The 26,762-nt window shown below is 48.0% G+C and overlaps 30 non-coding genes across 30 annotated transcripts; 15 read left to right on the forward strand and 15 right to left on the reverse strand.

Moving 5' to 3' along the window:
- Positions 1-896: 896 nt before the first annotated feature.
- Positions 897-978, reverse strand: trnal-aag (transfer RNA leucine (anticodon AAG)). The gene has a single exon. It is a non-coding gene; the product is annotated as a tRNA-Leu (tRNA).
- Positions 979-1,603: 625 nt separating this feature from the next.
- On the forward strand, positions 1,604-1,722 carry trnal-caa (transfer RNA leucine (anticodon CAA)). The gene is made up of 2 exons: positions 1,604-1,641; positions 1,677-1,722. It is a non-coding gene; the product is annotated as a tRNA-Leu (tRNA).
- A 936-nt stretch (positions 1,723-2,658) lies between these two features.
- trnal-aag (transfer RNA leucine (anticodon AAG)) lies at positions 2,659-2,740 on the reverse strand. The gene has a single exon. It is a non-coding gene; the product is annotated as a tRNA-Leu (tRNA).
- Positions 2,741-3,365: 625 nt separating this feature from the next.
- Positions 3,366-3,484, forward strand: trnal-caa (transfer RNA leucine (anticodon CAA)). The gene is made up of 2 exons: positions 3,366-3,403; positions 3,439-3,484. It is a non-coding gene; the product is annotated as a tRNA-Leu (tRNA).
- Positions 3,485-4,420: 936 nt separating this feature from the next.
- Positions 4,421-4,502, reverse strand: trnal-aag (transfer RNA leucine (anticodon AAG)). The gene has a single exon. It is a non-coding gene; the product is annotated as a tRNA-Leu (tRNA).
- A 625-nt stretch (positions 4,503-5,127) lies between these two features.
- Positions 5,128-5,246, forward strand: trnal-caa (transfer RNA leucine (anticodon CAA)). The gene is made up of 2 exons: positions 5,128-5,165; positions 5,201-5,246. It is a non-coding gene; the product is annotated as a tRNA-Leu (tRNA).
- A 936-nt stretch (positions 5,247-6,182) lies between these two features.
- On the reverse strand, positions 6,183-6,264 carry trnal-aag (transfer RNA leucine (anticodon AAG)). Its single transcript has one exon. It is a non-coding gene; the product is annotated as a tRNA-Leu (tRNA).
- Positions 6,265-6,889: 625 nt separating this feature from the next.
- Positions 6,890-7,008, forward strand: trnal-caa (transfer RNA leucine (anticodon CAA)). The gene is made up of 2 exons: positions 6,890-6,927; positions 6,963-7,008. It is a non-coding gene; the product is annotated as a tRNA-Leu (tRNA).
- Positions 7,009-7,944: 936 nt separating this feature from the next.
- trnal-aag (transfer RNA leucine (anticodon AAG)) lies at positions 7,945-8,026 on the reverse strand. Its single transcript has one exon. It is a non-coding gene; the product is annotated as a tRNA-Leu (tRNA).
- Positions 8,027-8,651: 625 nt separating this feature from the next.
- On the forward strand, positions 8,652-8,770 carry trnal-caa (transfer RNA leucine (anticodon CAA)). The gene is made up of 2 exons: positions 8,652-8,689; positions 8,725-8,770. It is a non-coding gene; the product is annotated as a tRNA-Leu (tRNA).
- A 936-nt stretch (positions 8,771-9,706) lies between these two features.
- Positions 9,707-9,788, reverse strand: trnal-aag (transfer RNA leucine (anticodon AAG)). Its single transcript has one exon. It is a non-coding gene; the product is annotated as a tRNA-Leu (tRNA).
- A 625-nt stretch (positions 9,789-10,413) lies between these two features.
- On the forward strand, positions 10,414-10,532 carry trnal-caa (transfer RNA leucine (anticodon CAA)). Its single transcript has 2 exons — positions 10,414-10,451; positions 10,487-10,532. It is a non-coding gene; the product is annotated as a tRNA-Leu (tRNA).
- A 936-nt stretch (positions 10,533-11,468) lies between these two features.
- trnal-aag (transfer RNA leucine (anticodon AAG)) lies at positions 11,469-11,550 on the reverse strand. The gene has a single exon. It is a non-coding gene; the product is annotated as a tRNA-Leu (tRNA).
- Positions 11,551-12,175: 625 nt separating this feature from the next.
- On the forward strand, positions 12,176-12,294 carry trnal-caa (transfer RNA leucine (anticodon CAA)). Its single transcript has 2 exons — positions 12,176-12,213; positions 12,249-12,294. It is a non-coding gene; the product is annotated as a tRNA-Leu (tRNA).
- A 937-nt stretch (positions 12,295-13,231) lies between these two features.
- On the reverse strand, positions 13,232-13,313 carry trnal-aag (transfer RNA leucine (anticodon AAG)). Its single transcript has one exon. It is a non-coding gene; the product is annotated as a tRNA-Leu (tRNA).
- A 625-nt stretch (positions 13,314-13,938) lies between these two features.
- On the forward strand, positions 13,939-14,057 carry trnal-caa (transfer RNA leucine (anticodon CAA)). Its single transcript has 2 exons — positions 13,939-13,976; positions 14,012-14,057. It is a non-coding gene; the product is annotated as a tRNA-Leu (tRNA).
- Positions 14,058-14,994: 937 nt separating this feature from the next.
- Positions 14,995-15,076, reverse strand: trnal-aag (transfer RNA leucine (anticodon AAG)). Its single transcript has one exon. It is a non-coding gene; the product is annotated as a tRNA-Leu (tRNA).
- Positions 15,077-15,701: 625 nt separating this feature from the next.
- trnal-caa (transfer RNA leucine (anticodon CAA)) lies at positions 15,702-15,820 on the forward strand. Its single transcript has 2 exons — positions 15,702-15,739; positions 15,775-15,820. It is a non-coding gene; the product is annotated as a tRNA-Leu (tRNA).
- Positions 15,821-16,757: 937 nt separating this feature from the next.
- On the reverse strand, positions 16,758-16,839 carry trnal-aag (transfer RNA leucine (anticodon AAG)). Its single transcript has one exon. It is a non-coding gene; the product is annotated as a tRNA-Leu (tRNA).
- Positions 16,840-17,464: 625 nt separating this feature from the next.
- Positions 17,465-17,583, forward strand: trnal-caa (transfer RNA leucine (anticodon CAA)). Its single transcript has 2 exons — positions 17,465-17,502; positions 17,538-17,583. It is a non-coding gene; the product is annotated as a tRNA-Leu (tRNA).
- Positions 17,584-18,520: 937 nt separating this feature from the next.
- On the reverse strand, positions 18,521-18,602 carry trnal-aag (transfer RNA leucine (anticodon AAG)). The gene has a single exon. It is a non-coding gene; the product is annotated as a tRNA-Leu (tRNA).
- Positions 18,603-19,227: 625 nt separating this feature from the next.
- trnal-caa (transfer RNA leucine (anticodon CAA)) lies at positions 19,228-19,346 on the forward strand. Its single transcript has 2 exons — positions 19,228-19,265; positions 19,301-19,346. It is a non-coding gene; the product is annotated as a tRNA-Leu (tRNA).
- Positions 19,347-20,283: 937 nt separating this feature from the next.
- trnal-aag (transfer RNA leucine (anticodon AAG)) lies at positions 20,284-20,365 on the reverse strand. The gene has a single exon. It is a non-coding gene; the product is annotated as a tRNA-Leu (tRNA).
- A 625-nt stretch (positions 20,366-20,990) lies between these two features.
- trnal-caa (transfer RNA leucine (anticodon CAA)) lies at positions 20,991-21,109 on the forward strand. Its single transcript has 2 exons — positions 20,991-21,028; positions 21,064-21,109. It is a non-coding gene; the product is annotated as a tRNA-Leu (tRNA).
- A 936-nt stretch (positions 21,110-22,045) lies between these two features.
- On the reverse strand, positions 22,046-22,127 carry trnal-aag (transfer RNA leucine (anticodon AAG)). Its single transcript has one exon. It is a non-coding gene; the product is annotated as a tRNA-Leu (tRNA).
- A 625-nt stretch (positions 22,128-22,752) lies between these two features.
- On the forward strand, positions 22,753-22,871 carry trnal-caa (transfer RNA leucine (anticodon CAA)). Its single transcript has 2 exons — positions 22,753-22,790; positions 22,826-22,871. It is a non-coding gene; the product is annotated as a tRNA-Leu (tRNA).
- A 937-nt stretch (positions 22,872-23,808) lies between these two features.
- trnal-aag (transfer RNA leucine (anticodon AAG)) lies at positions 23,809-23,890 on the reverse strand. Its single transcript has one exon. It is a non-coding gene; the product is annotated as a tRNA-Leu (tRNA).
- Positions 23,891-24,515: 625 nt separating this feature from the next.
- Positions 24,516-24,634, forward strand: trnal-caa (transfer RNA leucine (anticodon CAA)). The gene is made up of 2 exons: positions 24,516-24,553; positions 24,589-24,634. It is a non-coding gene; the product is annotated as a tRNA-Leu (tRNA).
- Positions 24,635-25,571: 937 nt separating this feature from the next.
- Positions 25,572-25,653, reverse strand: trnal-aag (transfer RNA leucine (anticodon AAG)). The gene has a single exon. It is a non-coding gene; the product is annotated as a tRNA-Leu (tRNA).
- A 625-nt stretch (positions 25,654-26,278) lies between these two features.
- Positions 26,279-26,397, forward strand: trnal-caa (transfer RNA leucine (anticodon CAA)). The gene is made up of 2 exons: positions 26,279-26,316; positions 26,352-26,397. It is a non-coding gene; the product is annotated as a tRNA-Leu (tRNA).
- Positions 26,398-26,762: the final 365 nt, after the last annotated feature.

Here is a 26,762-nt window from a genome sequence, read left to right on the forward strand (position 1 = left end):
GCCTGCTCAACTGGCTTTAAATTTGCAAGTGGTCACCTCAATCTCCTCAACGCTATTGGCGTTTGCCAATAAACGAAAGGCACCGCACCGCCCACAGACCAACTTGTTTTGCTCTCTAAACTTATCACATTCTAACCCTGTTCTCGGGGATAGGGTTTAAAATCAGACTTCTCCTTTCAACCCATTCCCACACTAAAAAGCAGCAGACTCAAAGCATGACATTTTTATCCTCCCGCGTTGCTGAATTCCACGTTGCTTTCTCGTACTGTGGCTTTCAATCCCACTGCAGACAGTGGTGTTTCTCAGAAAAAGGGCACCACTGTCAAAGAATGAGATTTCTTCCACACAAAGGCTGCTCAAATCTGCTCCGTTCCTCAGGCAGGGAATTACTTGCAATGTTACTTCCGACATTAACACATTTTGCCAGTATAAAAGGCACCAGAGCCAAACAAGTCAGGTATTAGCATGTAAAAGTTGCCAGAGTCGATGCCTTGGTGGACCGAGGCCTTTCAATGCTCAGACTGATGCTTACGGCCAAGGGCACAATAGTGTCAGGAAGGCCGAGTGGAGTGAGGCGCCAGACTCAAAGACTGTTAATCCTTAACTGACCAAAGGTCGGCGAATTCCGGTCCCTTTCTAGGGGCGTGGGTTGCAATCCCACCTCTGACGTGACATTTTTCCCCACACAAATGCAGCCAGCGTCAAAAGGCCTGTTGAACTGGCCTTCAATTTACAAGTGGCAACATCAAACTCTTCAACGGTTTGCCAACAAACTGAAGGCACCGTTCTCAGCTCAACCTCTTTTCCACACCAAAATAGTCATATCACAACACAGCGGGAGCCGACTGCTTCATGGCTCGCGGTGAAGGGGCGCAAATATTACACGCCACAAATTCTGGCAGCGGTGGGATTCGAACCCACGCCTCCGAAGAGACTGGAGCCTTAATCCAGCGCCTTAGACCGCTCGGCCACGCTACCACTGGCAGCAGTTTCCGTTCTGGAACTAGTGACCGGTGAGTGAAATGTGACTTTGCTTTGGGCAAGATAATAATCAAGGCCATTGAAGTGGCAGACGGTAAACTCTCGAGAAATGATTTTGCAGCATACAGGTCCACAGGGCAACACCAGTAATTAGGTGCACGTTGGAACGAAGCAGTTACAACCTTCATTCAATATTTATTCCGACATCAACATCACTGACAAAACCAGATTATCTGGTCATGATCACATTGCCGTTTGTGGGATCTTGCTGTGTGCAAACTGGCTGCGGCGTTCCCCACATTGCAACAGTGCCTTCACTTTTACAATACTTCATTGGCTGTGAAGCGCCTTGGGACGTCGTTCGGTCATGAAAGGCGCTTTCGAAATACAATACAGAAAATGTTACCCGATAGCTGACAAAATGCGAGCTGTTGCGAGAAATACCTGTGTTTGAATGTTGGTTGCATTGCAGGGATGATGAACTTAATGACTGGCGCTGCCTGTTAAGTCCTGTCGTAAGAATGTGTGCGTTGTGTGTTTGCACAGGAGGAAGAATTGTGATGCTGCTCAGTAAGTGTGCAGAATTTGCAGCACATTTTTCTGCAGCTGCTGCAAGACCATTGTCAGGATGGCCGAGTGGTCTAAGGCGCCAGACTCAAGGACTGTTAATCCTTACCTTACCAAAGGTTGGTGTATTCTGGTCCCTTTCTAGGGGCGTGGGTTCGAATCCCACTTCTGACATTAACTTTTTATCCAGACAAATGCCAGCCAGCGTCAAAAAGCCTGCTCAACTGGCTTTAAATTTGCAAGTGGTCACCTCAATCTCCTCAACGCTATTGGCGTTTGCCAATAAACGAAAGGCACCGCACCGCCCACAGACCAACTTGTTTTGCTCTCTAAACTTATCACATTCTAACCCTGTTCTCGGGGATAGGGTTTAAAATCAGACTTCTCCTTTCAACCCATTCCCACACTAAAAAGCAGCAGACTCAAAGCATGACATTTTTATCCTCCCGCGTTGCTGAATTCCACGTTGCTTTCTCGTACTGTGGCTTTCAATCCCACTGCAGACAGTGGTGTTTCTCAGAAAAAGGGCACCACTGTCAAAGAATGAGATTTCTTCCACACAAAGGCTGCTCAAATCTGCTCCGTTCCTCAGGCAGGGAATTACTTGCAATGTTACTTCCGACATTAACACATTTTGCCAGTATAAAAGGCACCAGAGCCAAACAAGTCAGGTATTAGCATGTAAAAGTTGCCAGAGTCGATGCCTTGGTGGACCGAGGCCTTTCAATGCTCAGACTGATGCTTACGGCCAAGGGCACAATAGTGTCAGGAAGGCCGAGTGGAGTGAGGCGCCAGACTCAAAGACTGTTAATCCTTAACTGACCAAAGGTCGGCGAATTCCGGTCCCTTTCTAGGGGCGTGGGTTGCAATCCCACCTCTGACGTGACATTTTTCCCCACACAAATGCAGCCAGCGTCAAAAGGCCTGTTGAACTGGCCTTCAATTTACAAGTGGCAACATCAAACTCTTCAACGGTTTGCCAACAAACTGAAGGCACCGTTCTCAGCTCAACCTCTTTTCCACACCAAAATAGTCATATCACAACACAGCGGGAGCCGACTGCTTCATGGCTCGCGGTGAAGGGGCGCAAATATTACACGCCACAAATTCTGGCAGCGGTGGGATTCGAACCCACGCCTCCGAAGAGACTGGAGCCTTAATCCAGCGCCTTAGACCGCTCGGCCACGCTACCACTGGCAGCAGTTTCCGTTCTGGAACTAGTGACCGGTGAGTGAAATGTGACTTTGCTTTGGGCAAGATAATAATCAAGGCCATTGAAGTGGCAGACGGTAAACTCTCGAGAAATGATTTTGCAGCATACAGGTCCACAGGGCAACACCAGTAATTAGGTGCACGTTGGAACGAAGCAGTTACAACCTTCATTCAATATTTATTCCGACATCAACATCACTGACAAAACCAGATTATCTGGTCATGATCACATTGCCGTTTGTGGGATCTTGCTGTGTGCAAACTGGCTGCGGCGTTCCCCACATTGCAACAGTGCCTTCACTTTTACAATACTTCATTGGCTGTGAAGCGCCTTGGGACGTCGTTCGGTCATGAAAGGCGCTTTCGAAATACAATACAGAAAATGTTACCCGATAGCTGACAAAATGCGAGCTGTTGCGAGAAATACCTGTGTTTGAATGTTGGTTGCATTGCAGGGATGATGAACTTAATGACTGGCGCTGCCTGTTAAGTCCTGTCGTAAGAATGTGTGCGTTGTGTGTTTGCACAGGAGGAAGAATTGTGAGGCTGCTCAGTAAGTGTGCAGAATTTGCAGCACATTTTTCTGCAGCTGCTGCAAGACCATTGTCAGGATGGCCGAGTGGTCTAAGGCGCCAGACTCAAGGACTGTTAATCCTTACCTTACCAAAGGTTGGTGTATTCTGGTCCCTTTCTAGGGGCGTGGGTTCGAATCCCACTTCTGACATTAACTTTTTATCCAAACAAATGCCAGCCAGCGTCAAAAAGCCTGCTCAACTGGCTTTAAATTTGCAAGTGGTCACCTCAATCTCCTCAACGCTATTGGCGTTTGCCAATAAACGAAAGGCACCGCACCGCCCACAGACCAACTTGTTTTGCTCTCTAAACTTATCACATTCTAACCCTGTTCTCGGGGATAGGGTTTAAAATCAGACTTCTCCTTTCAACCCATTCCCACACTAAAAAGCAGCAGACTCAAAGCATGACATTTTTATCCTCCCGCGTTGCTGAATTCCACGTTGCTTTCTCGTACTGTGGCTTTCAATCCCACTGCAGACAGTGGTGTTTCTCAGAAAAAGGGCACCACTGTCAAAGAATGAGATTTCTTCCACACAAAGGCTGCTCAAATCTGCTCCGTTACTCAGGCAGGGAATTACTTGCAATGTTACTTCCGACATTAACACATTTTGCCAGTATAAAAGGCACCAGAGCCAAACAAGTCAGGTATTAGCATGTAAAAGTTGCCAGAGTCGATGCCTTGGTGGACCGAGGCCTTTCAATGCTCAGACTGATGCTTACGGCCAAGGGCACAATAGTGTCAGGAAGGCCGAGTGGAGTGAGGCGCCAGACTCAAAGACTGTTAATCCTTAACTGACCAAAGGTCGGCGAATTCCGGTCCCTTTCTAGGGGCGTGGGTTGCAATCCCACCTCTGACGTGACATTTTTCCCCACACAAATGCAGCCAGCGTCAAAAGGCCTGTTGAACTGGCCTTCAATTTACAAGTGGCAACATCAAACTCTTCAACGGTTTGCCAACAAACTGAAGGCACCGTTCTCAGCTCAACCTCTTTTCCACACCAAAATAGTCATATCACAACACAGCGGGAGCCGACTGCTTCATGGCTCGCGGTGAAGGGGCGCAAATATTACACGCCACAAATTCTGGCAGCGGTGGGATTCGAACCCACGCCTCCGAAGAGACTGGAGCCTTAATCCAGCGCCTTAGACCGCTCGGCCACGCTACCACTGGCAGCAGTTTCCGTTCTGGAACTAGTGACCGGTGAGTGAAATGTGACTTTGCTTTGGGCAAGATAATAATCAAGGCCATTGAAGTGGCAGACGGTAAACTCTCGAGAAATGATTTTGCAGCATACAGGTCCACAGGGCAACACCAGTAATTAGGTGCACGTTGGAACGAAGCAGTTACAACCTTCATTCAATATTTATTCCGACATCAACATCACTGACAAAACCAGATTATCTGGTCATGATCACATTGCCGTTTGTGGGATCTTGCTGTGTGCAAACTGGCTGCGGCGTTCCCCACATTGCAACAGTGCCTTCACTTTTACAATACTTCATTGGCTGTGAAGCGCCTTGGGACGTCGTTCGGTCATGAAAGGCGCTTTCGAAATACAATACAGAAAATGTTACCCGATAGCTGACAAAATGCGAGCTGTTGCGAGAAATACCTGTGTTTGAATGTTGGTTGCATTGCAGGGATGATGAACTTAATGACTGGCGCTGCCTGTTAAGTCCTGTCGTAAGAATGTGTGCGTTGTGTGTTTGCACAGGAGGAAGAATTGTGAGGCTGCTCAGTAAGTGTGCAGAATTTGCAGCACATTTTTCTGCAGCTGCTGCAAGACCATTGTCAGGATGGCCGAGTGGTCTAAGGCGCCAGACTCAAGGACTGTTAATCCTTACCTTACCAAAGGTTGGTGTATTCTGGTCCCTTTCTAGGGGCGTGGGTTCGAATCCCACTTCTGACATTAACTTTTTATCCAGACAAATGCCAGCCAGCGTCAAAAAGCCTGCTCAACTGGCTTTAAATTTGCAAGTGGTCACCTCAATCTCCTCAACGCTATTGGCGTTTGCCAATAAACGAAAGGCACCGCACCGCCCACAGACCAACTTGTTTTGCTCTCTAAACTTATCACATTCTAACCCTGTTCTCGGGGATAGGGTTTAAAATCAGACTTCTCCTTTCAACCCATTCCCACACTAAAAAGCAGCAGACTCAAAGCATGACATTTTTATCCTCCCGCGTTGCTGAATTCCACGTTGCTTTCTCGTACTGTGGCTTTCAATCCCACTGCAGACAGTGGTGTTTCTCAGAAAAAGGGCACCACTGTCAAAGAATGAGATTTCTTCCACACAAAGGCTGCTCAAATCTGCTCCGTTACTCAGGCAGGGAATTACTTGCAATGTTACTTCCGACATTAACACATTTTGCCAGTATAAAAGGCACCAGAGCCAAACAAGTCAGGTATTAGCATGTAAAAGTTGCCAGAGTCGATGCCTTGGTGGACCGAGGCCTTTCAATGCTCAGACTGATGCTTACGGCCAAGGGCACAATAGTGTCAGGAAGGCCGAGTGGAGTGAGGCGCCAGACTCAAAGACTGTTAATCCTTAACTGACCAAAGGTCGGCGAATTCCGGTCCCTTTCTAGGGGCGTGGGTTGCAATCCCACCTCTGACGTGACATTTTTCCCCACACAAATGCAGCCAGCGTCAAAAGGCCTGTTGAACTGGCCTTCAATTTACAAGTGGCAACATCAAACTCTTCAACGGTTTGCCAACAAACTGAAGGCACCGTTCTCAGCTCAACCTCTTTTCCACACCAAAATAGTCATATCACAACACAGCGGGAGCCGACTGCTTCATGGCTCGCGGTGAAGGGGCGCAAATATTACACGCCACAAATTCTGGCAGCGGTGGGATTCGAACCCACGCCTCCGAAGAGACTGGAGCCTTAATCCAGCGCCTTAGACCGCTCGGCCACGCTACCACTGGCAGCAGTTTCCGTTCTGGAACTAGTGACCGGTGAGTGAAATGTGACTTTGCTTTGGGCAAGATAATAATCAAGGCCATTGAAGTGGCAGACGGTAAACTCTCGAGAAATGATTTTGCAGCATACAGGTCCACAGGGCAACACCAGTAATTAGGTGCACGTTGGAACGAAGCAGTTACAACCTTCATTCAATATTTATTCCGACATCAACATCACTGACAAAACCAGATTATCTGGTCATGATCACATTGCCGTTTGTGGGATCTTGCTGTGTGCAAACTGGCTGCGGCGTTCCCCACATTGCAACAGTGCCTTCACTTTTACAATACTTCATTGGCTGTAAAGCGCCTTGGGACGTCGTTCGGTCATGAAAGGCGCTTTCGAAATACAATACAGAAAATGTTACCCGATAGCTGACAAAATGCGAGCTGTTGCGAGAAATACCTGTGTTTGAATGTTGGTTGCATTGCAGGGATGATGAACTTAATGACTGGCGCTGCCTGTTAAGTCCTGTCGTAAGAATGTGTGCGTTGTGTGTTTGCACAGGAGGAAGAATTGTGATGCTGCTCAGTAAGTGTGCAGAATTTGCAGCACATTTTTTTGCAGCTGCTGCAAGACCATTGTCAGGATGGCCGAGTGGTCTAAGGCGCCAGACTCAAGGACTGTTAATCCTTACCTTACCAAAGGTTGGTGTATTCTGGTCCCTTTCTAGGGGCGTGGGTTCGAATCCCACTTCTGACATTAACTTTTTATCCAGACAAATGCCAGCCAGCGTCAAAAAGCCTGCTCAACTGGCTTTAAATTTGCAAGTGGTCACCTCAATCTCCTCAACGCTATTGGCGTTTGCCAATAAACGAAAGGCACCGCACCGCCCACAGACCAACTTGTTTTGCTCTCTAAACTTATCACATTCTAACCCTGTTCTCGGGGATAGGGTTTAAAATCAGACTTCTCCTTTCAACCCATTCCCACACTAAAAAGCAGCAGACTCAAAGCATGACATTTTTATCCTCCCGCGTTGCTGAATTCCACGTTGCTTTCTCGTACTGTGGCTTTCAATCCCACTGCAGACAGTGGTGTTTCTCAGAAAAAGGGCACCACTGTCAAAGAATGAGATTTCTTCCACACAAAGGCTGCTCAAATCTGCTCCGTTCCTCAGGCAGGGAATTACTTGCAATGTTACTTCCGACATTAACACATTTTGCCAGTATAAAAGGCACCAGAGCCAAACAAGTCAGGTATTAGCATGTAAAAGTTGCCAGAGTCGATGCCTTGGTGGACCGAGGCCTTTCAATGCTCAGACTGATGCTTACGGCCAAGGGCACAATAGTGTCAGGAAGGCCGAGTGGAGTGAGGCGCCAGACTCAAAGACTGTTAATCCTTAACTGACCAAAGGTCGGCGAATTCCGGTCCCTTTCTAGGGGCGTGGGTTGCAATCCCACCTCTGACGTGACATTTTTCCCCACACAAATGCAGCCAGCGTCAAAAGGCCTGTTGAACTGGCCTTCAATTTACAAGTGGCAACATCAAACTCTTCAACGGTTTGCCAACAAACTGAAGGCACCGTTCTCAGCTCAACCTCTTTTCCACACCAAAATAGTCATATCACAACACAGCGGGAGCCGACTGCTTCATGGCTCGCGGTGAAGGGGCGCAAATATTACACGCCACAAATTCTGGCAGCGGTGGGATTCGAACCCACGCCTCCGAAGAGACTGGAGCCTTAATCCAGCGCCTTAGACCGCTCGGCCACGCTACCACTGGCAGCAGTTTCCGTTCTGGAACTAGTGACCGGTGAGTGAAATGTGACTTTGCTTTGGGCAAGATAATAATCAAGGCCATTGAAGTGGCAGACGGTAAACTCTCGAGAAATGATTTTGCAGCATACAGGTCCACAGGGCAACACCAGTAATTAGGTGCACGTTGGAACGAAGCAGTTACAACCTTCATTCAATATTTATTCCGACATCAACATCACTGACAAAACCAGATTATCTGGTCATGATCACATTGCCGTTTGTGGGATCTTGCTGTGTGCAAACTGGCTGCGGCGTTCCCCACATTGCAACAGTGCCTTCACTTTTACAATACTTCATTGGCTGTGAAGCGCCTTGGGACGTCGTTCGGTCATGAAAGGCGCTTTCGAAATACAATACAGAAAATGTTACCCGATAGCTGACAAAATGCGAGCTGTTGCGAGAAATACCTGTGTTTGAATGTTGGTTGCATTGCAGGGATGATGAACTTAATGACTGGCGCTGCCTGTTAAGTCCTGTCGTAAGAATGTGTGCGTTGTGTGTTTGCACAGGAGGAAGAATTGTGATGCTGCTCAGTAAGTGTGCAGAATTTGCAGCACATTTTTCTGCAGCTGCTGCAAGACCATTGTCAGGATGGCCGAGTGGTCTAAGGCGCCAGACTCAAGGACTGTTAATCCTTACCTTACCAAAGGTTGGTGTATTCTGGTCCCTTTCTAGGGGCGTGGGTTCGAATCCCACTTCTGACATTAACTTTTTATCCAGACAAATGCCAGCCAGCGTCAAAAAGCCTGCTCAACTGGCTTTAAATTTGCAAGTGGTCACCTCAATCTCCTCAACGCTATTGGCGTTTGCCAATAAACGAAAGGCACCGCACCGCCCACAGACCAACTTGTTTTGCTCTCTAAACTTATCACATTCTAACCCTGTTCTCGGGGATAGGGTTTAAAATCAGACTTCTCCTTTCAACCCATTCCCACACTAAAAAGCAGCAGACTCAAAGCATGACATTTTTATCCTCCCGCGTTGCTGAATTCCACGTTGCTTTCTCGTACTGTGGCTTTCAATCCCACTGCAGACAGTGGTGTTTCTCAGAAAAAGGGCACCACTGTCAAAGAATGAGATTTCTTCCACACAAAGGCTGCTCAAATCTGCTCCGTTACTCAGGCAGGGAATTACTTGCAATGTTACTTCCGACATTAACACATTTTGCCAGTATAAAAGGCACCAGAGCCAAACAAGTCAGGTATTAGCATGTAAAAGTTGCCAGAGTCGATGCCTTGGTGGACCGAGGCCTTTCAATGCTCAGACTGATGCTTACGGCCAAGGGCACAATAGTGTCAGGAAGGCCGAGTGGAGTGAGGCGCCAGACTCAAAGACTGTTAATCCTTAACTGACCAAAGGTCGGCGAATTCCGGTCCCTTTCTAGGGGCGTGGGTTGCAATCCCACCTCTGACGTGACATTTTTCCCCACACAAATGCAGCCAGCGTCAAAAGGCCTGTTGAACTGGCCTTCAATTTACAAGTGGCAACATCAAACTCTTCAACGGTTTGCCAACAAACTGAAGGCACCGTTCTCAGCTCAACCTCTTTTCCACACCAAAATAGTCATATCACAACACAGCGGGAGCCGACTGCTTCATGGCTCGCGGTGAAGGGGCGCAAATATTACACGCCACAAATTCTGGCAGCGGTGGGATTCGAACCCACGCCTCCGAAGAGACTGGAGCCTTAATCCAGCGCCTTAGACCGCTCGGCCACACTACCACTGGCAGCAGTTTCCGTTCTGGAACTAGTGACCGGTGAGTGAAATGTGACTTTGCTTTGGGCAAGATAATAATCAAGGCCATTGAAGTGGCAGACGGTAAACTCTCGAGAAATGATTTTGCAGCATACAGGTCCACAGGGCAACACCAGTAATTAGGTGCACGTTGGAACGAAGCAGTTACAACCTTCATTCAATATTTATTCCGACATCAACGTCACTGACAAAACCAGATTATCTGGTCATGATCACATTGCCGTTTGTGGGATCTTGCTGTGTGCAAACTGGCTGCGGCGTTCCCCACATTGCAACAGTGCCTTCACTTTTACAATACTTCATTGGCTGTGAAGCGCCTTGGGACGTCGTTCGGTCATGAAAGGCGCTTTCGAAATACAATACAGAAAATGTTACCCGATAGCTGACAAAATGCGAGCTGTTGCGAGAAATACCTGTGTTTGAATGTTGGTTGCATTGCAGGGATGATGAACTTAATGACTGGCGCTGCCTGTTAAGTCCTGTCGTAAGAATGTGTGCGTTGTGTGTTTGCACAGGAGGAAGAATTGTGAGGCTGCTCAGTAAGTGTGCAGAATTTGCAGCACATTTTCTTGCAGCTGCTGCACGACCATTGTCAGGATGGCCGAGTGGTCTAAGGCGCCAGACTCAAGGACTGTTAATCCTTACCTTACCAAAGGTTGGTGTATTCTGGTCCCTTTCTAGGGGCGTGGGTTCGAATCCCACTTCTGACATTAACTTTTTATCCAGACAAATGCCAGCCAGCGTCAAAAAGCCTGCTCAACTGGCTTTAAATTTGCAAGTGGTCACCTCAAGCTCCTCAACGCTATTGGCGTTTGCCAATAAGCGAAAGGCACCGCACCGCCCACAGACCAACTTGTTTTGCTCTCTAAACTTATCACATTCTAACCCTGTTCTCGGGGATAGGGTTTAAAATCAGACTTCTCCTTTCAACCCATTCCCACACTAAAAAGCAGCAGACTCAAAGCATGACATTTTTATCCTCCCGCGTTGCTGAATTCCACGTTGCTTTCTCGTACTGTGGCTTTCAATCCCACTGCAGACAGTGGTGGTTCTCAGAAAAAGGGCACCACTGTCAAAGAATGAGATTTCTTCCACACAAAGGCTGCTCAAATCTGCTCCGTTCCTCAGGCAGGGAATTACTTGCAATGTTACTTCCGACATTAACACATTTTGCCAGTATCAAAGGCACCAGAGCCAAACAAGTCAGGTATTAGCATGTGAAAGTTGCCAGAGTCGATGCCTTGGTGGACCGAGGCCTTTCAATGCTCAGACTGATGCTTACGGCCAAGGGCACAATAGTGTCAGGAAGGCCGAGTGGAGTGAGGCGCCAGACTCAAAGACTGTTAATCCTTAACTGACCAAAGGTCGGCGAATTCCGGTCCCTTTCTAGGGGCGTGGGTTGCAATCCCACCTCTGACGTGACATTTTTCCCCACACAAATGCAGCCAGCGTCAAAAGGCCTGTTGACCTGGCCTTCAATTTACAAGTGGCAACATCAAACTCTTCAACGGTTTGCCAACAAACTGAAGGCACCGTTCTCAGCTCAACCTCTTTTCCACACCAAAATAGTCATATCACAACACAGCGGGAGCCGACTGCTTCATGGCTCGCGGTGAAGGGGCGCAAATATTACACGCCACAAATTCTGGCAGCGGTGGGATTCGAACCCACGCCTCCGAAGAGACTGGAGCCTTAATCCAGCGCCTTCGACCGCTCGGCCACGCTACCACTGGCAGCAGTTTCCGTTCTGGAACTAGTGACCGGTGAGTGAAATGTGACTTTGCTTTGGGCAAGATAATAATCAAGGCCATTGAAGTGGCAGACGGTAAACTCTCGAGAAATGATTTTGCAGCATACAGGTCCACAGGGCAACACCAGTAATTAGGTGCACGTTGGAACGAAGCAGTTACAACCTTCATTCAATATTTATTCCGACATCAACGTCACTGACAAAACCAGATTATCTGGTCATGATCACATTGCCGTTTGTGGGATCTTGCTGTGTGCAAACTGGCTGCGGCGTTCCCCACATTGCAACAGTGCCTTCACTTTTACAATACTTCATTGGCTGTGAAGCGCCTTGGGACGTCGTTCGGTCATGAAAGGCGCTTTCGAAATACAATACAGAAAATGTTACCCGATAGCTGACAAAATGCGAGCTGTTGCGAGAAATACCTGTGTTTGAATGTTGGTTGCATTGCAGGGATGATGAACTTAATGACTGGCGCTGCCTGTTAAGTCCTGTCGTAAGAATGTGTGCGTTGTGTGTTTGCACAGGAGGAAGAATTGTGAGGCTGCTCAGTAAGTGTGCAGAATTTGCAGCACATTTTCCTGCAGCTGCTGCACGACCATTGTCAGGATGGCCGAGTGGTCTAAGGCGCCAGACTCAAGGACTGTTAATCCTTACCTTACCAAAGGTTGGTGTATTCTGGTCCCTTTCTAGGGGCGTGGGTTCGAATCCCACTTCTGACATTAACTTTTTATCCAGACAAATGCCAGCCAGCGTCAAAAAGCCTGCTCAACTGGCTTTAAATTTGCAAGTGGTCACCTCAAGCTCCTCAACGCTATTGGCGTTTGCCAATAAGCGAAAGGCACCGCACCGCCCACAGACCAACTTGTTTTGCTCTCTAAACTTATCACATTCTAACCCTGTTCTCGGGGATAGGGTTTAAAATCAGACTTCTCCTTTCAACCCATTCCCACACTAAAAAGCAGCAGACTCAAAGCATGACATTTTTATCCTCCCGCGTTGCTGAATTCCACGTTGCTTTCTCGTACTGTGGCTTTCAATCCCACTGCAGACAGTGGTGGTTCTCAGAAAAAGGGCACCACTGTCAAAGAATGAGATTTCTTCCACACAAAGGCTGCTCAAATCTGCTCCGTTCCTCAGGCAGGGAATTACTTGCAATGTTTACTTCCGACATTAACACATTTTGCCAGTATAAAAGGCACCAGAGCCAAACAAGTCAGGTATTAGCATGTGAAAGTTGCCAGAGTCGATGCCTTGGTGGACCGAGGCCTTTCAATGCTCAGACTGATGCTTACGGCCAAGGGCACAATAGTGTCAGGAAGGCCGAGTGGAGTGAGGCGCCAGACTCAAAGACTGTTAATCCTTAACTGACCAAAGGTCGGCGAATTCCGGTCCCTTTCTAGGGGCGTGGGTTGCAATCCCACCTCTGACGTGACATTTTTCCCCACACAAATGCAGCCAGCGTCAAAAGGCCTGTTGAACTGGCCTTCAATTTACAAGTGGCAACATCAAACTCTTCAACGGTTTGCCAACAAACTGAAGGCACCGTTCTCAGCTCAACCTCTTTTCCACACCAAAATAGTCAAATCACAACACAACGGGAGCCGACTGCTTCATGGCTCGCGGTGAAGGGGCGCAAATATTACACGCCACAAATTCTGGCAGCTGTGGGATTCGAACCCACGCCTCCGAAGAGACTGGAGCCTTAATCCAGCGCCTTAGACCGCTCGGCCACGCTACCACTGGCAGCAGTTTCCGTTCTGGAACTAGTGACCGGTGAGTGAAATGTGACTTTGCTTTGGGCAAGATAATAATCAAGGCCATTGAAGTGGCAGACGGTAAACTCTCGAGAAATGATTTTGCAGCATACAGGTCCACAGGGCAACACCAGTAATTAGGTGCACGTTGGAACGAAGCAGTTACAACCTTCATTCAATATTTATTCCGACATCAACGTCACTGACAAAACCAGATTATCTGGTCATGATCACATTGCCGTTTGTGGGATCTTGCTGTGTGCAAACTGGCTGCGGCGTTCCCCACATTGCAACAGTGCCTTCACTTTTACAATACTTCATTGGCTGTGAAGCGCCTTGGGACGTCGTTCGGTCATGAAAGGCGCTTTCGAAATACAATACAGAAAATGTTACCCGATAGCTGACAAAATGCGAGCTGTTGCGAGAAATACCTGTGTTTGAATGTTGGTTGCATTGCAGGGATGATGAACTTAATGACTGGCGCTGCCTGTTAAGTCCTGTCGTAAGAATGTGTGCGTTGTGTGTTTGCACAGGAGGAAGAATTGTGAGGCTGCTCAGTAAGTGTGCAGAATTTGCAGCACATTTTCCTGCAGCTGCTGCACGACCATTGTCAGGATGGCCGAGTGGTCTAAGGCGCCAGACTCAAGGACTGTTAATCCTTACCTTACCAAAGGTTGGTGTATTCTGGTCCCTTTCTAGGGGCGTGGGTTCGAATCCCACTTCTGACATTAACTTTTTATCCAGACAAATGCCAGCCAGCGTCAAAAAGCCTGCTCAACTGGCTTTAAATTTGCAAGTGGTCACCTCAAGCTCCTCAACGCTATTGGCGTTTGCCAATAAGCGAAAGGCACCGCACCGCCCACAGACCAACTTGTTTTGCTCTCTAAACTTATCACATTCTAACCCTGTTCTCGGGGATAGGGTTTAAAATCAGACTTCTCCTTTCAACCCATTCCCACACTAAAAAGCAGCAGACTCAAAGCATGACATTTTTATCCTCCCGCGTTGCTGAATTCCACGTTGCTTTCTCGTACTGTGGCTTTCAATCCCACTGCAGACAGTGGTGGTTCTCAGAAAAAGGGCACCACTGTCAAAGAATGAGATTTCTTCCACACAAAGGCTGCTCAAATCTGCTCCGTTCCTCAGGCAGGGAATTACTTGCAATGTTTACTTCCGACATTAACACATTTTGCCAGTATAAAAGGCACCAGAGCCAAACAAGTCAGGTATTAGCATGTGAAAGTTGCCAGAGTCGATGCCTTGGTGGACCGAGGCCTTTCAATGCTCAGACTGATGCTTACGGCCAAGGGCACAATAGTGTCAGGAAGGCCGAGTGGAGTGAGGCGCCAGACTCAAAGACTGTTAATCCTTAACTGACCAAAGGTCGGCGAATTCCGGTCCCTTTCTAGGGGCGTGGGTTGCAATCCCACCTCTGACGTGACATTTTTCCCCACACAAATGCAGCCAGCGTCAAAAGGCCTGTTGAACTGGCCTTCAATTTACAAGTGGCAACATCAAACTCTTCAACGGTTTGCCAACAAACTGAAGGCACCGTTCTCAGCTCAACCTCTTTTCCACACCAAAATAGTCAAATCACAACACAACGGGAGCCGACTGCTTCATGGCTCGCGGTGAAGGGGCGCAAATATTACACGCCACAAATTCTGGCAGCGGTGGGATTCGAACCCACGCCTCCGAAGAGACTGGAGCCTTAATCCAGCGCCTTAGACCGCTCGGCCACGCTACCACTGGCAGCAGTTTCCGTTCTGGAACTAGTGACCGGTGAGTGAAATGTGACTTTGCTTTGGGCAAGATAATAATCAAGGCCATTGAAGTGGCAGACGGTAAACTCTCGAGAAATGATTTTGCAGCATACAGGTCCACAGGGCAACACCAGTAATTAGGTGCACGTTGGAACGAAGCAGTTACAACCTTCATTCAATATTTATTCCGACATCAACGTCACTGACAAAACCAGATTATCTGGTCATGATCACATTGCCGTTTGTGGGATCTTGCTGTGTGCAAACTGGCTGCGGCGTTCCCCACATTGCAACAGTGCCTTCACTTTTACAATACTTCATTGGCTGTAAAGCGCCTTGGGACGTCGTTCGGTCATGAAAGGCGCTTTCGAAATACAATACAGAAAATGTTACCCGATAGCTGACAAAATGCGAGCTGTTGCGAGAAATACCTGTGTTTGAATGTTGGTTGCATTGCAGGGATGATGAACTTAATGACTGGCGCTGCCTGTTAAGTCCTGTCGTAAGAATGTGTGCGTTGTGTGTTTGCACAGGAGGAAGAATTGTGAGGCTGCTCAGTAAGTGTGCAGAATTTGCAGCACATTTTCCTGCAGCTGCTGCACGACCATTGTCAGGATGGCCGAGTGGTCTAAGGCGCCAGACTCAAGGACTGTTAATCCTTACCTTACCAAAGGTTGGTGTATTCTGGTCCCTTTCTAGGGGCGTGGGTTCGAATCCCACTTCTGACATTAACTTTTTATCCAGACAAATGCCAGCCAGCGTCAAAAAGCCTGCTCAACTGGCTTTAAATTTGCAAGTGGTCACCTCAAGCTCCTCAACGCTATTGGCGTTTGCCAATAAGCGAAAGGCACCGCACCGCCCACAGACCAACTTGTTTTGCTCTCTAAACTTATCACATTCTAACCCTGTTCTCGGGGATAGGGTTTAAAATCAGACTTCTCCTTTCAACCCATTCCCACACTAAAAAGCAGCAGACTCAAAGCATGACATTTTTATCCTCCCGCGTTGCTGAATTCCACGTTGCTTTCTCGTACTGTGGCTTTCAATCCCACTGCAGACAGTGGTGGTTCTCAGAAAAAGGGCACCACTGTCAAAGAATGAGATTTCTTCCACACAAAGGCTGCTCAAATCTGCTCCGTTCCTCAGGCAGGGAATTACTTGCAATGTTTACTTCCGACATTAACACATTTTGCCAGTATAAAAGGCACCAGAGCCAAACAAGTCAGGTATTAGCATGTGAAAGTTGCCAGAGTCGATGCCTTGGTGGACCGAGGCCTTTCAATGCTCAGACTGATGCTTACGGCCAAGGGCACAATAGTGTCAGGAAGGCCGAGTGGAGTGAGGCGCCAGACTCAAAGACTGTTAATCCTTAACTGACCAAAGGTCGGCGAATTCCGGTCCCTTTCTAGGGGCGTGGGTTGCAATCCCACCTCTGACGTGACATTTTTCCCCACACAAATGCAGCCAGCGTCAAAAGGCCTGTTGAACTGGCCTTCAATTTACAAGTGGCAACATCAAACTCTTCAACGGTTTGCCAACAAACTGAAGGCACCGTTCTCAGCTCAACCTCTTTTCCACACCAAAATAGTCATATCACAACACAGCGGGAGCCGACTGCTTCATGGCTCGCGGTGAAGGGGCGCAAATATTACACGCCACAAATTCTGGCAGCGGTGGGATTCGAACCCACGCCTCCGAAGAGACTGGAGCCTTAATCCAGCGCCTTAGACCGCTCGGCCACGCTACCACTGGCAGCAGTTTCCGTTCTGGAACTAGTGACCGGTGAGTGAAATGTGACTTTGCTTTGGGCAAGATAATAATCAAGGCCATTGAAGTGGCAGACGGTAAACTCTCGAGAAATGATTTTGCAGCATACAGGTCCACAGGGCAACACCAGTAATTAGGTGCACGTTGGAACGAAGCAGTTACAACCTTCATTCAATATTTATTCCGACATCAACGTCACTGACAAAACCAGATTATCTGGTCATGATCACATTGCCGTTTGTGGGATCTTGCTGTGTGCAAACTGGCTGCGGCGTTCCCCACATTGCAACAGTGCCTTCACTTTTACAATACTTCATTGGCTGTGAAGCGCCTTGGGACGTCGTTCGGTCATGAAAGGCGCTTTCGAAATACAATACAGAAAATGTTACCCGATAGCTGACAAAATGCGAGCTGTTGCGAGAAATACCTGTGTTTGAATGTTGGTTGCATTGCAGGGATGATGAACTTAATGACTGGCGCTGCCTGTTAAGTCCTGTCGTAAGAATGTGTGCGTTGTGTGTTTGCACAGGAGGAAGAATTGTGAGGCTGCTCAGTAAGTGTGCAGAATTTGCAGCACATTTTCCTGCAGCTGCTGCACGACCATTGTCAGGATGGCCGAGTGGTCTAAGGCGCCAGACTCAAGGACTGTTAATCCTTACCTTACCAAAGGTTGGTGTATTCTGGTCCCTTTCTAGGGGCGTGGGTTCGAATCCCACTTCTGACATTAACTTTTTATCCAGACAAATGCCAGCCAGCGTCAAAAAGCCTGCTCAACTGGCTTTAAATTTGCAAGTGGTCACCTCAAGCTCCTCAACGCTATTGGCGTTTGCCAATAAGCGAAAGGCACCGCACCGCCCACAGACCAACTTGTTTTGCTCTCTAAACTTATCACATTCTAACCCTGTTCTCGGGGATAGGGTTTAAAATCAGACTTCTCCTTTCAACCCATTCCCACACTAAAAAGCAGCAGACTCAAAGCATGACATTTTTATCCTCCCGCGTTGCTGAATTCCACGTTGCTTTCTCGTACTGTGGCTTTCAATCCCACTGCAGACAGTGGTGGTTCTCAGAAAAAGGGCACCACTGTCAAAGAATGAGATTTCTTCCACACAAAGGCTGCTCAAATCTGCTCCGTTCCTCAGGCAGGGAATTACTTGCAATGTTTACTTCCGACATTAACACATTTTGCCAGTATAAAAGGCACCAGAGCCAAACAAGTCAGGTATTAGCATGTGAAAGTTGCCAGAGTCGATGCCTTGGTGGACCGAGGCCTTTCAATGCTCAGACTGATGCTTACGGCCAAGGGCACAATAGTGTCAGGAAGGCCGAGTGGAGTGAGGCGCCAGACTCAAAGACTGTTAATCCTTAACTGACCAAAGGTCGGCGAATTCCGGTCCCTTTCTAGGGGCGTGGGTTGCAATCCCACCTCTGACGTGACATTTTTCCCCACACAAATGCAGCCAGCGTCAAAAGGCCTGTTGAACTGGCCTTCAATTTACAAGTGGCAACATCAAACTCTTCAACGGTTTGCCAACAAACTGAAGGCACCGTTCTCAGCTCAACCTCTTTTCCACACCAAAATAGTCATATCACAACACAGCGGGAGCCGACTGCTTCATGGCTCGCGGTGAAGGGGCGCAAATATTACGCGCCACAAATTCTGGCAGCGGTGGGATTCGAACCCACGCCTCCGAAGAGACTGGAGCCTTAATCCAGCGCCTTAGACCGCTCGGCCACGCTACCACTGGCAGCAGTTTCCGTTCTGGAACTAGTGACCGGTGAGTGAAATGTGACTTTGCTTTGGGCAAGATAATAATCAAGGCCATTGAAGTGGCAGACGGTAAACTCTCGAGAAATGATTTTGCAGCATACAGGTCCACAGGGCAACACCAGTAATTAGGTGCACGTTGGAACGAAGCAGTTACAACCTTCATTCAATATTTATTCCGACATCAACGTCACTGACAAAACCAGATTATCTGGTCATGATCACATTGCCGTTTGTGGGATCTTGCTGTGTGCAAACTGGCTGCGGCGTTCCCCACATTGCAACAGTGCCTTCACTTTTACAATACTTCATTGGCTGTGAAGCGCCTTGGGACGTCGTTCGGTCATGAAAGGCGCTTTCGAAATACAATACAGAAAATGTTACCCGATAGCTGACAAAATGCGAGCTGTTGCGAGAAATACCTGTGTTTGAATGTTGGTTGCATTGCAGGGATGATGAACTTAATGACTGGCGCTGCCTGTTAAGTCCTGTCGTAAGAATGTGTGCGTTGTGTGTTTGCACAGGAGGAAGAATTGTGAGGCTGCTCAGTAAGTGTGCAGAATTTGCAGCACATTTTCCTGCAGCTGCTGCACGACCATTGTCAGGATGGCCGAGTGGTCTAAGGCGCCAGACTCAAGGACTGTTAATCCTTACCTTACCAAAGGTTGGTGTATTCTGGTCCCTTTCTAGGGGCGTGGGTTCGAATCCCACTTCTGACATTAACTTTTTATCCAGACAAATGCCAGCCAGCGTCAAAAAGCCTGCTCAACTGGCTTTAAATTTGCAAGTGGTCACCTCAAGCTCCTCAACGCTATTGGCGTTTGCCAATAAGCGAAAGGCACCGCACCGCCCACAGACCAACTTGTTTTGCTCTCTAAACTTATCACATTCTAACCCTGTTCTCGGGGATAGGGTTTAAAATCAGACTTCTCCTTTCAACCCATTCCCACACTAAAAAGCAGCAGACTCAAAGCATGACATTTTTATCCTCCCGCGTTGCTGAATTCCACGTTGCTTTCTCGTACTGTGGCTTTCAATCCCACTGCAGACAGTGGTGGTTCTCAGAAAAAGGGCACCACTGTCAAAGAATGAGATTTCTTCCACACAAAGGCTGCTCAAATCTGCTCCGTTCCTCAGGCAGGGAATTACTTGCAATGTTTACTTCCGACATTAACACATTTTGCCAGTATAAAAGGCACCAGAGCCAAACAAGTCAGGTATTAGCATGTGAAAGTTGCCAGAGTCGATGCCTTGGTGGACCGAGGCCTTTCAATGCTCAGACTGATGCTTACGGCCAAGGGCACAATAGTGTCAGGAAGGCCGAGTGGAGTGAGGCGCCAGACTCAAAGACTGTTAATCCTTAACTGACCAAAGGTCGGCGAATTCCGGTCCCTTTCTAGGGGCGTGGGTTGCAATCCCACCTCTGACGTGACATTTTTCCCCACACAAATGCAGCCAGCGTCAAAAGGCCTGTTGAACTGGCCTTCAATTTACAAGTGGCAACATCAAACTCTTCAACGGTTTGCCAACAAACTGAAGGCACCGTTCTCAGCTCAACCTCTTTTCCACACCAAAATAGTCATATCACAACACAGCGGGAGCCGACTGCTTCATGGCTCGCGGTGAAGGGGCGCAAATATTACACGCCACAAATTCTGGCAGCGGTGGGATTCGAACCCACGCCTCCGAAGAGACTGGAGCCTTAATCCAGCGCCTTAGACCGCTCGGCCACGCTACCACTGGCAGCAGTTTCCGTTCTGGAACTAGTGACCGGTGAGTGAAATGTGACTTTGCTTTGGGCAAGATAATAATCAAGGCCATTGAAGTGGCAGACGGTAAACTCTCGAGAAATGATTTTGCAGCATACAGGTCCACAGGGCAACACCAGTAATTAGGTGCACGTTGGAACGAAGCAGTTACAACCTTCATTCAATATTTATTCCGACATCAACATCACTGACAAAACCAGATTATCTGGTCATGATCACATTGCCGTTTGTGGGATCTTGCTGTGTGCAAACTGGCTGCGGCGTTCCCCACATTGCAACAGTGCCTTCACTTTTACAATACTTCATTGGCTGTGAAGCGCCTTGGGACGTCGTTCGGTCATGAAAGGCGCTTTCGAAATACAATACAGAAAATGTTACCCGATAGCTGACAAAATGCGAGCTGTTGCGAGAAATACCTGTGTTTGAATGTTGGTTGCATTGCAGGGATGATGAACTTAATGACTGGCGCTGCCTGTTAAGTCCTGTCGTAAGAATGTGTGCGTTGTGTGTTTGCACAGGAGGAAGAATTGTGATGCTGCTCAGTAAGTGTGCAGAATTTGCAGCACATTTTTCTGCAGCTGCTGCAAGACCATTGTCAGGATGGCCGAGTGGTCTAAGGCGCCAGACTCAAGGACTGTTAATCCTTACCTTACCAAAGGTTGGTGTATTCTGGTCCCTTTCTAGGGGCGTGGGTTCGAATCCCACTTCTGACATTAACTTTTTATCCAGACAAATGCCAGCCAGCGTCAAAAAGCCTGCTCAACTGGCTTTAAATTTGCAAGTGGTCACCTCAATCTCCTCAACGCTATTGGCGTTTGCCAATAAACGAAAGGCACCGCACCGCCCACAGACCAACTTGTTTTGCTCTCTAAACTTATCACATTCTAACCCTGTTCTCGGGGATAGGGTTTAAAATCAGACTTCTCCTTTCAACCCATTCCCACACTAAAAAGCAGCAGACTCAAAGCATGACATTTTTATCCTCCCGCGTTGCTGAATTCCACGTTGCTTTCTCGTACTGTGGCTTTCAATCCCACTGCAGACAGTGGTGTTTCTCAGAAAAAGGGCACCACTGTCAAAGAATGAGATTTCTTCCACACAAAGGCTGCTCAAATCTGCTCCGTTCCTCAGGCAGGGAATTACTTGCAATGTTACTTCCGACATTAACACATTTTGCCAGTATAAAAGGCACCAGAGCCAAACAAGTCAGGTATTAGCATGTAAAAGTTGCCAGAGTCGATGTCTTGGTGGACCGAGGCCTTTCAATGCTCAGACTGATGCTTACGGCCAAGGGCACAATAGTGTCAGGAAGGCCGAGTGGAGTGAGGCGCCAGACTCAAAGACTGTTAATCCTTAACTGACCAAAGGTCGGCGAATTCCGGTCCCTTTCTAGGGGCGTGGGTTGCAATCCCACCTCTGACGTGACATTTTTCCCCACACAAATGCAGCCAGCGTCAAAAGGCCTGTTGAACTGGCCTTCAATTTACAAGTGGCAACATCAAACTCTTCAACGGTTTGCCAACAAACTGAAGGCACCGTTCTCAGCTCAACCTCTTTTCCACACCAAAATAGTCATATCACAACACAGCGGGAGCCGACTGCTTCATGGCTCGCGGTGAAGGGGCGCAAATATTACACGCCACAAATTCTGGCAGCGGTGGGATTCGAACCCACGCCTCCGAAGAGACTGGAGCCTTAATCCAGCGCCTTAGACCGCTCGGCCACGCTACCACTGGCAGCAGTTTCCGTTCTGGAACTAGTGACCGGTGAGTGAAATGTGACTTTGCTTTGGGCAAGATAATAATCAAGGCCATTGAAGTGGCAGACGGTAAACTCTCGAGAAATGATTTTGCAGCATACAGGTCCACAGGGCAACACCAGTAATTAGGTGCACGTTGGAACGAAGCAGTTACAACCTTCATTCAATATTTATTCCGACATCAACATCACTGACAAAACCAGATTATCTGGTCATGATCACATTGCCGTTTGTGGGATCTTGCTGTGTGCAAACTGGCTGCGGCGTTCCCCACATTGCAACAGTGCCTTCACTTTTACAATACTTCATTGGCTGTGAAGCGCCTTGGGACGTCGTTCGGTCATGAAAGGCGCTTTCGAAATACAATACAGAAAATGTTACCCGATAGCTGACAAAATGCGAGCTGTTGCGAGAAATACCTGTGTTTGAATGTTGGTTGCATTGCAGGGATGATGAACTTAATGACTGGCGCTGCCTGTTAAGTCCTGTCGTAAGAATGTGTGCGTTGTGTGTTTGCACAGGAGGAAGAATTGTGAGGCTGCTCAGTAAGTGTGCAGAATTTGCAGCACATTTTCCTGCAGCTGCTGCACGACCATTGTCAGGATGGCCGAGTGGTCTAAGGCGCCAGACTCAAGGACTGTTAATCCTTACCTTACCAAAGGTTGGTGTATTCTGGTCCCTTTCTAGGGGCGTGGGTTCGAATCCCACTTCTGACATTAACTTTTTATCCAGACAAATGCCAGCCAGCGTCAAAAAGCCTGCTCAACTGGCTTTAAATTTGCAAGTGGTCACCTCAAGCTCCTCAACGCTATTGGCGTTTGCCAATAAGCGAAAGGCACCGCACCGCCCACAGACCAACTTGTTTTGCTCTCTAAACTTATCACATTCTAACCCTGTTCTCGGGGATAGGGTTTAAAATCAGACTTCTCCTTTCAACCCATTCCCACACTAAAAAGCAGCAGACTCAAAGCATGACATTTTTATCCTCCCGCGTTGCTGAATTCCACGTTGCTTTCTCGTACTGTGGCTTTCAATCCCACTGCAGACAGTGGTGGTTCTCAGAAAAAGGGCACCACTGTCAAAGAATGAGATTTCTTCCACACAAAGGCTGCTCAAATCTGCTCCGTTCCTCAGGCAGGGAATTACTTGCAATGTTTACTTCCGACATTAACACATTTTGCCAGTATAAAAGGCACCAGAGCCAAACAAGTCAGGTATTAGCATGTGAAAGTTGCCAGAGTCGATGCCTTGGTGGACCGAGGCCTTTCAATGCTCAGACTGATGCTTACGGCCAAGGGCACAATAGTGTCAGGAAGGCCGAGTGGAGTGAGGCGCCAGACTCAAAGACTGTTAATCCTTAACTGACCAAAGGTCGGCGAATTCCGGTCCCTTTCTAGGGGCGTGGGTTGCAATCCCACCTCTGACGTGACATTTTTCCCCACACAAATGCAGCCAGCGTCAAAAGGCCTGTTGAACTGGCCTTCAATTTACAAGTGGCAACATCAAACTCTTCAACGGTTTGCCAACAAACTGAAGGCACCGTTCTCAGCTCAACCTCTTTTCCACACCAAAATAGTCAAATCACAACACAACGGGAGCCGACTGCTTCATGGCTCGCGGTGAAGGGGCGCAAATATTACACGCCACAAATTCTGGCAGCGGTGGGATTCGAACCCACGCCTCCGAAGAGACTGGAGCCTTAATCCAGCGCCTTAGACCGCTCGGCCACGCTACCACTGGCAGCAGTTTCCGTTCTGGAACTAGTGACCGGTGAGTGAAATGTGACTTTGCTTTGGGCAAGATAATAATCAAGGCCATTGAAGTGGCAGACGGTAAACTCTCGAGAAATGATTTTGCAGCATACAGGTCCACAGGGCAACACCAGTAATTAGGTGCACGTTGGAACGAAGCAGTTACAACCTTCATTCAATATTTATTCCGACATCAACGTCACTGACAAAACCAGATTATCTGGTCATGATCACATTGCCGTTTGTGGGATCTTGCTGTGTGCAAACTGGCTGCGGCGTTCCCCACATTGCAACAGTGCCTTCACTTTTACAATACTTCATTGGCTGTAAAGCGCCTTGGGACGTCGTTCGGTCATGAAAGGCGCTTTCGAAATACAATACAGAAAATGTTACCCGATAGCTGACAAAATGCGAGCTGTTGCGAGAAATACCTGTGTTTGAATGTTGGTTGCATTGCAGGGATGATGAACTTAATGACTGGCGCTGCCTGTTAAGTCCTGTCGTAAGAATGTGTGCGTTGTGTGTTTGCACAGGAGGAAGAATTGTGAGGCTGCTCAGTAAGTGTGCAGAATTTGCAGCACATTTTCCTGCAGCTGCTGCACGACCATTGTCAGGATGGCCGAGTGGTCTAAGGCGCCAGACTCAAGGACTGTTAATCCTTACCTTACCAAAGGTTGGTGTATTCTGGTCCCTTTCTAGGGGCGTGGGTTCGAATCCCACTTCTGACATTAACTTTTTATCCAGACAAATGCCAGCCAGCGTCAAAAAGCCTGCTCAACTGGCTTTAAATTTGCAAGTGGTCACCTCAAGCTCCTCAACGCTATTGGCGTTTGCCAATAAGCGAAAGGCACCGCACCGCCCACAGACCAACTTGTTTTGCTCTCTAAACTTATCACATTCTAACCCTGTTCTCGGGGATAGGGTTTAAAATCAGACTTCTCCTTTCAACCCATTCCCACACTAAAAAGCAGCAGACTCAAAGCATGACATTTTTATCCTCCCGCGTTGCTGAATTCCACGTTGCTTTCTCGTACTGTGGCTTTCAATCCCACTGCAGACAGTGGTGGTTCTCAGAAAAAGGGCACCACTGTCAAAGAATGAGATTTCTTCCACACAAAGGCTGCTCAAATCTGCTCCGTTCCTCAGGCAGGGAATTACTTGCAATGTTTACTTCCGACATTAACACATTTTGCCAGTATAAAAGGCACCAGAGCCAAACAAGTCAGGTATTAGCATGTGAAAGTTGCCAGAGTCGATGCCTTGGTGGACCGAGGCCTTTCAATGCTCAGACTGATGCTTACGGCCAAGGGCACAATAGTGTCAGGAAGGCCGAGTGGAGTGAGGCGCCAGACTCAAAGACTGTTAATCCTTAACTGACCAAAGGTCGGCGAATTCCGGTCCCTTTCTAGGGGCGTGGGTTGCAATCCCACCTCTGACGTGACATTTTTCCCCACACAAATGCAGCCAGCGTCAAAAGGCCTGTTGAACTGGCCTTCAATTTACAAGTGGCAACATCAAACTCTTCAACGGTTTGCCAACAAACTGAAGGCACCGTTCTCAGCTCAACCTCTTTTCCACACCAAAATAGTCATATCACAACACAGCGGGAGCCGACTGCTTCATGGCTCGCGGTGAAGGGGCGCAAATATTACACGCCACAAATTCTGGCAGCGGTGGGATTCGAACCCACGCCTCCGAAGAGACTGGAGCCTTAATCCAGCGCCTTAGACCGCTCGGCCACGCTACCACTGGCAGCAGTTTCCGTTCTGGAACTAGTGACCGGTGAGTGAAATGTGACTTTGCTTTGGGCAAGATAATAATCAAGGCCATTGAAGTGGCAGACGGTAAACTCTCGAGAAATGATTTTGCAGCATACAGGTCCACAGGGCAACACCAGTAATTAGGTGCACGTTGGAACGAAGCAGTTACAACCTTCATTCAATATTTATTCCGACATCAACGTCACTGACAAAACCAGATTATCTGGTCATGATCACATTGCCGTTTGTGGGATCTTGCTGTGTGCAAACTGGCTGCGGCGTTCCCCACATTGCAACAGTGCCTTCACTTTTACAATACTTCATTGGCTGTGAAGCGCCTTGGGACGTCGTTCGGTCATGAAAGGCGCTTTCGAAATACAATACAGAAAATGTTACCCGATAGCTGACAAAATGCGAGCTGTTGCGAGAAATACCTGTGTTTGAATGTTGGTTGCATTGCAGGGATGATGAACTTAATGACTGGCGCTGCCTGTTAAGTCCTGTCGTAAGAATGTGTGCGTTGTGTGTTTGCACAGGAGGAAGAATTGTGAGGCTGCTCAGTAAGTGTGCAGAATTTGCAGCACATTTTCCTGCAGCTGCTGCACGACCATTGTCAGGATGGCCGAGTGGTCTAAGGCGCCAGACTCAAGGACTGTTAATCCTTACCTTACCAAAGGTTGGTGTATTCTGGTCCCTTTCTAGGGGCGTGGGTTCGAATCCCACTTCTGACATTAACTTTTTATCCAGACAAATGCCAGCCAGCGTCAAAAAGCCTGCTCAACTGGCTTTAAATTTGCAAGTGGTCACCTCAAGCTCCTCAACGCTATTGGCGTTTGCCAATAAGCGAAAGGCACCGCACCGCCCACAGACCAACTTGTTTTGCTCTCTAAACTTATCACATTCTAACCCTGTTCTCGGGGATAGGGTTTAAAATCAGACTTCTCCTTTCAACCCATTCCCACACTAAAAAGCAGCAGACTCAAAGCATGACATTTTTATCCTCCCGCGTTGCTGAATTCCACGTTGCTTTCTCGTACTGTGGCTTTCAATCCCACTGCAGACAGTGGTGGTTCTCAGAAAAAGGGCACCACTGTCA

The sequence above is a fragment of the Pristiophorus japonicus genome, chromosome 8 (assembly GCF_044704955.1).
Source record: "Pristiophorus japonicus isolate sPriJap1 chromosome 8, sPriJap1.hap1, whole genome shotgun sequence".
Classification (NCBI taxonomy): Eukaryota; Metazoa; Chordata; class Chondrichthyes; family Pristiophoridae; genus Pristiophorus; species Pristiophorus japonicus.